Here is a 13,413-nt window from a genome sequence, read left to right as displayed (position 1 = left end):
GAGGGGGGGAAGAGAAGGCGCGGCGGCTGGGGAGGGGGGGGGGCGGCGAACTAACACACACAACGGCACAGAATGCGCCAGCAGAAACACGCATATTCGCTCGCAGCCTTCGCATAGCGTTCATGCAGCCTCGTGAACTATATCAGCGCGCAACCTGCGGTCCGCGGCACCGACCTCTGTAAATCAATTAAGCGCCCTTACGGCACAATTAACACGCACTTGACCCGAACCACGGAATATCGACCAGCTGTAGCTGAACATATTCATCCTTCCGCTGTGATCCATTGGGAACGTTATGCTAGTTCTAGTTGCAAGCACCCTCTCGAGAGGTTGGCTGGAAGCTGTCCTTCAAATCCAATGCGCGGGAAGGATGCAAGGAGGCGCTTGGCCATCAGAGCGCGGCTTCGAGCTGGAGGAGGGGGGGCTTCTAGCCGCCCTGCGAGCAAAGCACACAGCAGTGCGCACGCACGCACGCATTCTTTTTTTTTCCCTAGAAGTGCGGGAGGTATGAAAGGAGAAGCGGGCAGGCTAGCCAACGTAGACAGCGCGCGGTATCAAACCTGTGACGGCTTCATTTACGCGCCCTTCAATCAATCAATCAATCAATTTTTTGTTTTCAAATCCAGAGGACGGGGGGGGGGGGGGGGGAGGGGGCACCTCAGCGAGAAAGCAGTTGCACACTGCTTAAGAGTGCCGAGGACCCTCGCAAACATCAGCAGGTGACAGCTCAACAGGAAGCTAGTTTACATGGAACACATTACAGGTATAAACACAGGCATAAACATTGCAGACATTACAGAGATGAACAGCAGCAAAAGCAAAAAAAGGAAAGAAAAGGAAAACATATATGTGTTCACCGAATAACAGCGCAATTTCACGGTATTACCGCAGTGATGTCATCAATACAGCAAAAAAGATGGGTTTAAAGTTTCACAAAATATTCACAGAGCAAAGTTGTCTCCGAGTAACAGTAACGAAATCAGCAATCAGTTTTTAGTGTTTATTTAGCACAAATGTATGATGCTCTCAGTCTTGAGAGCTATTTCTTTTTCGCCTCTGCAAAGCTGCATTAGTGTGAGCGCGCGCGCGTGCAAATAACTCATGCGCAGGCACTCAATATGTGCGGCTCCGCATACGGTAAGAACTCAAGTTTTCATACAATGAAGGAAGCAAACACACGATCGCTGAAGTGGGCTCGCCACTCCGAGTCTCTGCGTCGCCTCGAATACCAGCCACCCCACAAAACCACCGGAAGAAAAAGAACGAACGCACAAGATAGCGAACGTACAGAACTGACGCTCGCTCGGCGTTCCACTAATCCCACCTTTCGTCTGAGCAGCGCGGCGCGACAGCGCGACAGGAAAAAAAAAAAAAAAAAGAAAGCGAACTCCACAAGACACGTGACGGAGCAGCGCGGCGTGGCAGCGCGACTGGAAAGAAAGAAAGAAAGAAAGAAAGAAAGAAAGAAAGGAAGAAAGAAAGAAAGAAAGAAAGAAAGAAAGAAAGAAAGAAAGAAAGAAAGAAAGCGAACTCCACAAAACACGTGATGCAGCTTCATGTGTCACGTGATTGCGCGCGACTGAGAGGCGGCGTTTGGCTGTGTGGCGACGTCGAGCGTGGAAAATAGTTCTTTCTGCCAGAAATCTTCAATGTAAGTTGACAAACTTTTTCATTCCTTTCTTATAAACGCTTTGCGCATACTCGCTGAAAATTTTGTGTTTCAGAAGTGAGCAGTTTTTACATTACAAGCGTTTACCCATTTTTTACTTTTCTGCATACTGCACGCCCAATGCTCTAGGAAGTTTTTTCATTGTTTAGCGTTTTTATCACCTAGTTAAGTTTTAAAAAGTGATCCTCGATTGTCCGCGGCCTCTTTCCGATCAGTTTGCAACATAGTTCAGATCTTTAAGGCGTTTTTTTGCGGAGTTATTACTAATTCTTCAAAGGTAAACAACCGCTTGGCCTCGCAGCCATAACCGTCAAATTTCAAATATTGAGAGAGGCCTTGTACTGCGTAAAAGCTATGTAGACGTATAAAACCTGTCATTTTTAAATTCCATCAGATGTGTGCGATCGCTCGCTACCTATCTGTTTTATTTATAGCGTTTCTTCGTTGAGCTACTTGCACATGGAGCCGGTAATTCGAGGTTAAAGCGCTAACCGCATGACGCGGCGACATGCCGCGCGACGCCGTCGCGCAACGGGCTGAGGGCCGCCAAAGCATTGCCGCTCGTCGCCGTCGCTCGGTTTCTGGGTTTTTAGAAAATTTCGCGTGTCGCCTGGAAGCAGCTCGCGAGGCAGCCAATCGCAGAGGGCTTTAGGGTGCTCAACTTCCGTTCTGGCTTTCTTTTTATTGCGTGTAAAGTTAGTTTTCCTAGTCCGGTTTGGGCGAAGAACCTGGTGCCTTCACGCGCTCACTTCGTCTGATCCGTGTATATATATGAGTGCATCGAGATAATTCAGTAAAAGCTTGGAAGGGTAATAAAAGAAAGAAAAAGGTTAGCGTGGCTTGATATTGTTAATTTCCGAAAGGAGCAGGAGAAAGTCGCTGCTTGCAATGCAAGTCGGCATCGCAGTGTATAGTCACCGTGTATAGGGGGTATTCACTGACGCGCTGTGCGCTGTGCATTGTGGGTAATTGAGGCGCAGTCGGCCATTTTTGTGTCCACGGAACGAACAGGGCGAACGTACGTATCAAGTGCTGTCGTGCGGTTCTACAAGCAGTGGCATCCGCAGCTATATGTTATTTATTGAGCTATCGTAGACTGTAATAGACGCGTGCACAGTGTAAACAACGGAAGCTGAAGAGCTGCGCGAAAGACCTCGGCATTTTAAGGTTCCGGAAGTACACACGAACAACTCCACCCTAACGAGACACTTCCCCGAGATGCGATGCCACGTATGGCTGGCACGGCACAACCGCACAATTATAATGGAATGTGAGAAATGTATGTCAAAATGGGCTGGACTGGAATCTTCCGGATGTGCCCTAGCAGCCAGCTCTTGTCACTATCTGTGCACGACTGTTCTTCACGCACTCAGAAGACACATTCCCGGTAAAAGAGCAGTGCGGCAATGTATCGCTTGCAGTCGTGCACATGCAATCAGCGCGCCGCCAACACTTAATCGTCGTGTTTTGTTGCAATAAAATCCTTCAAAGAGGACTCGCTAAACTTTGTGTTGCCGTACTTGCCTCATTCGAGCAAAAGAAGTCGGATGTTCGCATCGTCTGTGTCGGCTGCTAATCAAAGCAGACCGCATGCAGATTCGGCGAAGGAACGTAGGCGGGCAGAGCTGTTTTGCAGAAGGTTTGAAGAACTTTAGAAACAAATTTATATCTAATAACAAATCAAGTTTAGCTTGGCCAAAACTGCGCTTTATTTCAAGAGTTTTGTTGCAGAAAGTTATTTCGAGCCCGCAAGGCGACGAGGTGGCGCTACCGGTGTCATCGCTGTGGCATGTGGCAGCGGTTTCTTTTGCTTCCTTACCGCCACAGACGATGCAAACATCCGACTTCTTTTGATCGATTGAGGCAAGTACACCAAACAAGTTTTGTATAAAAGATACTGGCTACTAAACGCGATTTATATGCAGAATATCAGCTACAAAAACTTAGCGTCTTAGTTGGTATAAACGTTGGACGGCACGCACGTAATTGCACAAAGAGCGAGTTCGTCTGCTTCAACCGCGGCTCTTAACCCAGCCGCTTGTAACGTAGTTGCGTTCTTCGAGTGGTCAGTAGTCTTGCGGTTGGTTTCTTGTGATGAAGCTCGTCTGTAGGACAAGGAATTCAAGAATGTCGCACATATTTATGCGTGGGCACAGGCCGACGCTTACCGTGCTGTTACGCATATCGACTGCACACGGGTTGGTACCAAAGTTTTGTTTCGTTCAGGTCTCCGTCCGTATCTCGCCCACTTTGCAGATAAATCGAACTCACTCATGATACCGACTGAGTTTTCATAACAACGGTGCTGGCATGAGGCAGAGTGACAGAGCAAACGGACGCGCACGAACAGCTAACCTAACCGCCGCCCCGTACTACTACTAGTCAAAACAGGACGCAAAGATGGCGTCAGCTGCATACTGACGTCAGCTGTGACGTCATGTGAATACCCCCTATAGTCGTATTTTAAAGGGTCACCGCTGCCCTGTGACCCTTTAAAATACGATGCGTTACAAGAAATTTCATCAGTGTTTTATCGTACTTCATGCTGTTTTGTGTTGAAAATGGGATATAGCGTGATTGCATTCCCCTTGACCGAATGACGAGGCGGCGGTAACAGAGCAACGCTGAAAACGCGCTTCTGTCGCTGAGCGCCGTCGCTCCGTGCGGTATGCACCAGCGACAACGACAGGCGTTGCGACGGATCGCTAGGGGTTGTCGCCTCATGCGGTTACCGCTTTATTGGAACAGTCCATAAGCAACGACTTTCCGCGTAAAATTAGGTTTTTAAGCTTTCCTTTAGAGTAAGCACAGATTGGGGGGGGGGGGGGGGTGATATATAATTTTATAACAATTCGCAGACTTCAACGCAGTAATAGTTATATTTATATCCTTAGTAGGTCAGTACGTATTATTTTAGTACAGGCCCAGTGTTCTTTTTCTTTTTTTTTTAACGGGGGCGTGGCAAGTTATGTGGGTCAAGCTAACAATTGGCTGTGAATTAAGCGATTAGAGCTTTCAAACTTAGTCTTCTGTTTTGTTTAATTTCTAAGAACCTTTAAGCTTCACAGAGAAACAGCATATTTTGAAAAGTGAATTTCAACTATGGAAGTTCTTCAGTTATTAATCTTTGACATTGCTGACAAGGGTCAGAATTGAAACAGATGATAGGATCGAGTTTTTTGGTAACTTATGGCATGTGACCTAGAGCTGCTAGGAATTCATTTTCTGAGACAGCTTTTCTTTAGGGGTGTAGGGAAAGTAATGGTATGTTATGGGTTTTGAGAAGCATGGATTTAATGAAGTCTTTCTTTTACTGCATTTACGGCTTGTTTGGCAATAATGCTTGCAGTCCAGCTGATGCAATTGTATTGTCACACTGCTTTTGCAGCAGATTTCATCTGCCATCGAGGGAGTGCTGCCTGAATATGAAGCAGACAGCGTCATGAATCTGTTGAGGCAGTTTATTCTATCAGCCATGGGTGCCCTGCCCTAAAGCATCCTTCCTGTAAAGGAGACATTGAATTGGTAGGTATCACATGCTCATGTTTTTTGCATTCATGTGTTTGCTTTATAACTGTATAATTTTTACTGGTTCATGCTTTGCATTTATTGTTTTCTTTTGAGAGTATAAAGGGCGGATGTGTAACAGGCTTCATTAAAGCAAAGCTTGAAACCAGCTCGGTGTTGTTAAATCATTCTTGCTGTGTTTTTAGCGCGACTGACATGTTGGTGAATCTTGCTCATAGTCTGCACTAAAGAAAAGTTTTCATGGCCTCTTCAGAGCTTTAAAACAGGAGATATACTTAGCTGTTTTATTGAAGTAGTACCTACTATTTCTAGTTGAGGCAAAATTGAGTAAACCTGTGTTTTAATAGCTCAGTGACAAACATGGTGTCATAATATAGCTGACTGCACTGTGCATATGTGTGCATGTTCATGCTGACATTCAGTTACTGTTTATTTAGACTGCCTCAGCATATGTACACATACAGTGATGTTTCACTTGAACAAAGTTCAAGGGACCTTAGGAAAAAGTTTGCTGAAATGAAATTTCATTGGACTGAAATAAATGCGTGGAAGATTGTTTCCATTAGCTTCAAGAAATATTCAGTTCAGTCGTGTCCGACTCTTCGTGACCCTATGGACCATGTCACGCCATGCTTTCCGGTCTCTCACTATCTTCCTAACATCACATAACTTCATCTGCAGTGCCTCGAGGATACCATCTAACCATCGTGTTCGCTGCCTACCCCTTCTCCAGTGACCCTCAACCTTTCCCAACATCAAATCTTTCTCCAGCAACTCCTCTCTTCTCATCAGATGACCAAAGTAGCTGAGCTTTAACTTTAGAATTTGACCCTCCAATGAGCAGTCAGGGTTTATGGTCGACAATATCGACTGATTTGATCTTCTGGCAGTCCAAGGAACTCTCAAGAGTCTTCGCCAGCACCACAATTCAAACGCGTCAATTCTTCGGCGGTCAGCCTTTTTCACAGTCCAACTCTCGCATCCATACATCACAACTGGAAAGACCATAGCACGAGTTATACGGATCTTGGTTGGCAGACATGTCTCTGCTCTTTACTAGGCGGTCAAGGCTAACCATTGCTCTCTTTCCCAGAAGCAGGCGTCTCCTAATTTCATGGCTACAGTCTCCTTCCGAGGTAATCTTGGAGCCCAAGAAGAGAAAATCTGTCACAGATTTTTAGGTTGTTCAAATCTTATCTGAGCCCATTTATTTGTCACTGCGCTGATTTGCAAGTGAAGAATGCGTAACCTTTTGCAGCACTTTTGAAAGGACTACAGTGGTTTTGAACTCTATTACTGTGCAAGCTCCTGAGAATCTTGCCTATCACAACGGCCTGCTGAGGAGACAAGGCTTTCATTTTCTCCAAGCAGATCATGGTTAACCAAAATGCACACATTTGCAATTCTTGGAGCTAAAGGGCCTAGTAGGGCTGAAGATCTGGCTTTGACTGGCTATGACTGTACAGCTAATTAAGCGTGCAGACAGCTATGGATTCATCTGGTTACAAGCTAGTTTAGGCAGCCAATTCACTTTAAAGCTAAATAACGGCCACTTTTCTTCACGCGATAATGAAGAGTGGTTCTTAACATAAAAATATGCTACAAGGAGTGCAGACTGTGCTTTTTTTAAACGCTCAGTATGACTTTGAAGACACAGGATAGCACCGCGGAAAATGTTCGTTGAACTGAAATGAGCAATAACTGAAGTTTGTTAAAATGAAGTGCGTTTGCATAGTGTTCAATAGAGCTTCAGGGGGGTATTTAATAAAGTTCGTACAACTGAATACATCGTCAAAGTGACGTTTGTTCAAGTGGTATTCTGTTTTTCTGTGACAAAATGACAACATTTACTTTGCTCAAAGCAACATATACACAAATATTTACTTTCTTGCTAATCACCAAGATTTGCAATTAACTTCCGAACTCATTTTATTCACAACCTAAATAAATGCATCATTAACCCTAGAGCCAAATAGTTACTAGCAATAACAAAAGTAATATGTTGATATTTATCTGTTGGAGAACATTTTCTGTTTGTTTTGTGTGTTTTTGAGTTCTGCAAACATGAGGGGGCTTGTTACAGATGGGGTGGGCTGCAAGACGAAGGGAAGTATCAGTGTGGCGGCCTTTTTGTGTTTATCAAATAATAATGCATTCTAACATGTAAAACGAATGCCTTTACAACCTGCTAAAAATCTTTTTAAATTGCATGTTTGGGTTCTGCCTGGATAAACATAGATGGCAGAGAGAGATCTTTCTGCCATGGGGTGTGAACTGTATTTTGTGCAGAAAGCCAGAGGCTGTCGAACATGTGTTATTGTTGATTGTGTTTTTGGGGGGCAATATCCTACAGTGAACTTTGCTCAAAGGTGTTCCTTTAAACCCCCATGGAATTTGGTTCTCAGGTGTTAAAAATTACAACAGTGTTCTGTAAGATATGATAAGGCTATTAAGCTTGCATAGCGCATGGAAGCGCCGAATGGCTGTTCGCCATGCTGATCTTTATTATCAGACCTATCCAAGAGTATAATGAGGGTTTTGTCCAACAGATGATGTTTTGAAAGCTCAGCCATGTGTACCTGTGTTTATCAATGTATTTGAAAAAGTGATCAGTTTGAATGCAATAATTAGAGGTATTGTACCTAAGCTAGCTCTCGGCCAGCCTGTAGTGTTTGTGAAAAGGCAAATGTGACAAGAAGGGTGTTTTGCTAGAGCTTTTAAGGCTCTTAAATCTGTGCAGCTCTGCTTTAGTACATGCATTGTCTCCTGTACATGGCTAGTTAAATGATTTCTGTTTATTTTATTACAAAAAGTCATTCTAAATCTTTAGATAAGCTTGCTCACCTCTATTGTTTGCATTGTGTTCACGCATGCTATAGCTGGAAATGATGCAGTATTAGTTACAAGTAAATAAATAAAAGGAGCAGCAACTACATTTCCTTCGTCCGCACATTTTTAAGAGAAACATACATGGGCTCATTAGATTTTAGTGTTATTTGCAACTGTGTTTGATAGTGAAAGATCTTCCTGTCATTGCATAGAAATCTTTCAGAAACCTCTGAGATAGTTTGATACCTTGTGATGTGGAGGTTGACTTCCCAGACAGTAATGTATTCCTATAGTTCATACTGCACCAGCCAAAAGATGAGACACAGCAAAGAGGAGGACAGGACAAGGCTGGACTATCAACTGAATGTTATTGATAAGAAGAAAACAGCGAAGACTCCTTCCGAAAAGCTCGCGCACAACCGAACCGGTGGAATGGCAGGAAATTGGGAAGAAGATGATGAAGAAAATTCAAAGCCAATTCCAAGTCAAGGCCTAACTAACGACTTTTCTAATAGATAAAATTCCTTACAATGAAGGCTAACCGACGCCTTAGCCACACACTTGTCCTCGGCTTTAGCAATGTAAAATGCTTCAACCAACTCTGCAGAGTTGATTACCATTGCTGTAAACTACACCCGTATTATTGAAGTCAGGTGCACAAAGGGACGGGTCATGCTCCGACTTACACTCTCGGGATTGCACATGTAGCGCAAGATTAGAACTCGCCTTCCCTCCCAGAGAATTGGAGTGCTCCGTCAGGTGCACATTTAGACATCTGCCTGTTTGCCCGTTGTATTTACAGCGAGAAACAAGATAGGAGCCTTGTGCGCTAGAGTTAGAAAGGGGCTCGACAGTGTACCTCGTGATAGTTTTCGTTGTGCAGTGTCACATAAGAAAAAGTTCACCACCTGCAGAAAGAATGTGGTCTACCACGTTCCGCTGAATTGTGGCCGGTGCTACTACGGGCAGACAGGCAGATGTCTAAATGTGCGCCTGACGAAGCACTCCAATTCTCTGGGAGGGAAGGCGAGCTCTAATCTTGCGCTACATGTGCAATCCCGAGAGTGTAAGTCGGAGCATGACCCGTCCCTTTGTGCGCCTGACTTCAATAATACGGGTGTAGTTTACAGCAATGGTAATCAACTCTGCAGAGAGTTCGTTGAAGCATTTTACATTGCTAAAGCCGAGGACAAGTGTGTGGCTAAGGCGTCTGTTAGCCTTCATTGTAAGGAACTTCATCTATTAGAAAAGTCGTTAGTTAGGCCTTGACTTGGAATTGGCTTTGAATTTTCTTCTTCATCTTCTTCCCAATTTCCTGCCATTCCACCGGTTGGGTTGTGCGCGAGCTTTTCGGAAGAAGTCTTCGTAGTTTTCTTCTTATCAATAACATTCAGTTGATAGTCCAGCCTTGTCCTGTCCTCCTATTTGCTGTGTCTCGTCTTTTGGCTGGGGCAGTATGAACCCATACCAACATGCCCAGTCGTCAACCTTGTTGTATTCCTATAGTACCGTATGCATGCACAGTAGATAAACGTAACCCCTTGCATATATCACTGAATCTTCCACTCTAGAAGAGAATTTTGTGCACAAGCATTTTACTGTAGTTTGCCTCTGTGGAGCATTGTATTTCTAATTCTGTGCTTCTCTTTTTATGCTGTTACTCAGCAACATATGAAGTATTCCTTGTTTGTTTCTGTTACTTGTGCATTTGACTTTTCCTTTTATTATTCGAAATAACTTTCTTCCTGCTGTTCTGACTAGTGTTTTCGTATGCATATGCAGTCCTCTTGATGCTTCATTGAGCCATATCTGGAGACTCCCTGTTGCCGTGGTCTCTGCCGACAAGTAAAAACTAGGCAACCTGACTTCCGGGACAAGTAGCAGTGGGATGTAGCTGCATGGTTTCTTCAGCATCCATGTGGATTTCTTATAAAAGACAGGTATTTCTCCTATATTTGACTTTCATATGTGATCAAGATTTTACCTTGGTGACAAGCTCTTGAAGGAAAGGATGGACATTTATGGCACTTTCTTAATTTCTTACTCTCGGGAATACACTATTACGACTTGTTAACTGCATATGTAGCAAAAATTATGTGTGACTGCATATTCCAGCAGTAAGGTGCATGATTTTTTAAGGATGAAATAATTTTGCTCCTATTGTCGGTAGCCTACTATTGACGAGCCAAAGCAGGCAATATTAGGTACCAAAAAGTGATTATGCAGGGCCGGGTGGGTTTTAATGAGATAAGCTCTCCACTTTTTAAGCCTTTGTACAGGGCCAACGTGTCTCCCTGAATGTGTCTGGGACACGTGCAAGTCTTGTATCCTCAAAAGGACCTTGTCTAAATTTAAATAAAAGTAGCACCAACCTATTTTGAGTACGACCAGTTCAGCAGTAAGCTCAAAATTGAAGCAAAAAGGCATTCATGTCCTGTGTGATGTCAGTGCACTTTAAAGAGCCCCAGCTCATCAAACGCTCTGAAGTCCTCCCCTACAGCATCTCTCATAGCCTGGGTTGCTTTGGGATGTTAAACCACATAAACCAAACCAGTCATTTTTTACCACCCCATATGGCTTGTCTTTCCACGTATCTCCAAAAGGTAGTGCCTACATAAGACTTGCCACTATTCCTGAGATTACCTAGATTATTATGTATTTATGTATTTTATGATTATGTAATTTTCCTCAGTGGAGCATTGCGTTTTCAATTCTGGGCTTTTCATGCTGTCACTCAGCAACCATATGAAATACTCCTCCTATGTTTCTTTTACTTGTGCATTTGACTTTTCCTTTATTATTCAAAAAATCTTTCTTCCTGCTGTTCTGACTAGTGTTCTCATATGTACATGCAGTCCTCTTGTTGCTTCATTCGACCATATCTGGAGACACCCTGTTGCCGTGGTCTGTGCCGACAAGTAACAAGGCAACCTGACTTCCTGGACAAGTAGCAGTGGGACGTAGCAGCATCCATGTGGACTTCTTATAAAAGAAAGGTATTCTAAATTTTGCTTTCATATGTGATAAAGATTTTACCTTGGTGACAAGCTCTTGAAAGGAAAAGATGGGCATGAGTGGCACTTTCTTATTTTCTTACTCTCTGGGAATACACTATTGAGACTTGTTACCTGCATATGTAGCAAAAAGTATGTGTGACTGCATATTGTAGGCTAACTATAATATACTTCATCATTCCCTATTATCGCTCTTGTATCCCCTAGGTGCTTGGTGTAGCTGGTCTCCTTCAGTAATTACTTATGTGTGTGTGTCATCTGCTATGGCAAACATAGCCATATCTCAGGAAAAATGGGAGCAAACAGGCATAGTGGCATCACTTGCTGGTAGCATGCACCAAAATGTATGTATACATACTGATACGTTGCCGCTCAACATGTGTATTTGCTTGATGCAGCAAATAGCAGAGGAGAGAGTATCTGATGACCAAGCATACTGGCGTGTAAATTTCACTCCTTTGTTTCCTGGGCCCCTATTGTGATAAACTAATGTCGAATGATACAGAGGATCAAAAGGAATACAACTAAACACAGCAATAGTCTCATTCCTGAGGGTGTTTTGCAGGTACTAGTTTGTACAGAAAGTGGTTGGAAACCAGTTAGCATATTTTGAGGAAAAACAGGCATCTGAGTAAAGAGAGATGTGTGTGATGCTAGCACAAAGTGTGCAAAATTGGCAGAAAAATTTTGAGCATATATATTTCTTTTCTAGGTGACACCATGATAAATTTTGATATGGCTGGTACATCAAACGCACAATGTCGTTGCCGTCGGAAACGAAGTGTTTCTGTGTCAAGGGTTTGTGCAATAAAAGAAGGTATGAATTTGCATCTGTTTCTTTCGCCACTCTCACTTTTCACGAAATATTACATGCATGTGAATAGTGAGTAAAATACACGTTATTATTGGACACTTGAAATATAGTTAGCATAACACAAGGTATTAATACTTTGTATGAACACGATTCTTTAAAATAACGGTGGCCAATTATCGGAACACAGTCGTTACAGTGTCCATGTACGCTATCAATAGGCTAATCATAGGAGGTATAAATACGTTCTATGTAAATACATTCTATTCAATCACGGTGGCCAATTGTCGGAAGGGAGATCATACATAGATTATACGTGTTCTAAAGACTTTCTTTTGATGGTCGATAGCTTCTATGATCATATTGTCTAAAGACATTGCATAAAGTGAACATAGACATTTTTGTAAGGGTATAATCATTCCGGCCAACCTCTGTCTTTCCTTTCAATAAATCCATCTATCTTTCTATCGATTTCACTGCCAAAGTTCGCTCGAGGAAATAAACTACTGGCGCACACGTGTATGGAGGTCAGAATTTGAAGAAGCGCTAACTGAGCAGCAAGCAAAGGCACCTGCGAATGAATATCTGCGTCAGGAAAGAATGCGGCACGCGCATCACTATTCCAATATTCCGCGACCTATAGCGGCCGCCAAAGGCCTGCCTCGAGACACGTACTCTCTGTACTGCAATAACATCAGTGCTCGGATGGCGAAACTGAGCAAGCTGATTGTTCTTCTGCCTACGTGTTGACGTATTCTCTTGCATTGCTAATGGGAGTAGGTGCCCTAAAGATAGAACGCTAGTACTACTTAACGCATCGTGTTGTCAAACTTTTCCTAACGAGCACCGTGCTTCAGGCGGCAGTAAGAATCGCTACTTCGCTTGGCCTGATACACCATTCTCTTATATAATGTCTTTGCCGCTCTCAGTGCATAAGCATAATTTTGCGAAATTCTGAGTTGGGGTGTTTTTCTGGCACCAATGCACGATGTGCTTTTTGACGCGTAAGCATTAGAACTCCTTGTGGTGTTCTGTCGCCCGATGTGAGCGCCTTTGACAGTTTGAGCTCAGGCGCCATCGAAAAATTCCGGTCTTGCATCCGAGTTGTGGCTTTTCATGTGACCTGACAGGGCACTCAAGCGTCGATGGTTGCGTAGCGTCACGAGGTCGCACTGCGTGGTAGAGTTGGTACGGCAGCCACAAATGGTGCTGCAGCCTACTCCGGCATCCTCCTTCATTACAAAGGGTGAGTTGGGAATCGCGCACATTGTGGCTTTAGCGCCGCGAGTCAGACGTCGTACACATAAGCGATGCACATACGCGCCGCAGCGAGGACAGGGGAGGTTAATATGCGTTGGCTGCAGAGAGTGGGAAAGATGTGGTAATGTGCGCTGCAACCGCGGTGATGCGTTGGTGCAGTATTACACCAGCAAGAACAAAGAGTTGATCGCAGTTGCGTGCAGCTTATCTCGCTGTCATCACACAATGGAGAGAAGGCCTGCTAAGTCAGATGGACTAGTAGTTAATAATCAGTGTTGTAGAAAAGTAATGTCCGTGTAACG

At 43.8% G+C, this 13,413-nt stretch overlaps 1 long non-coding RNA gene across 1 annotated transcript; it reads left to right on the top strand.

Moving 5' to 3' along the window:
- Positions 1 to 1,576: 1,576 nt before the first annotated feature.
- Positions 1,577 to 11,867, top strand: LOC146174877 (uncharacterized). Its single transcript, XR_014702007.1, has 5 exons — positions 1,577 to 1,651; positions 5,058 to 5,194; positions 9,809 to 9,966; positions 10,882 to 11,022; positions 11,753 to 11,867. It is a non-coding gene; the product is annotated as an uncharacterized LOC146174877 (long non-coding RNA).
- The last annotated feature ends 1,546 nt before the right edge of the window (positions 11,868 to 13,413 follow it).

Source organism: Amblyomma maculatum, chromosome 11, assembly GCF_055883805.1.
Source record: "Amblyomma maculatum isolate TAMU_Amacu chromosome 11, ASM5588380v1, whole genome shotgun sequence".
NCBI lineage: Eukaryota > Metazoa > Arthropoda > Arachnida > Ixodida > Ixodidae > Amblyomma > Amblyomma maculatum.
This window is presented reverse-complemented; position numbering and strand designations above follow the sequence as displayed.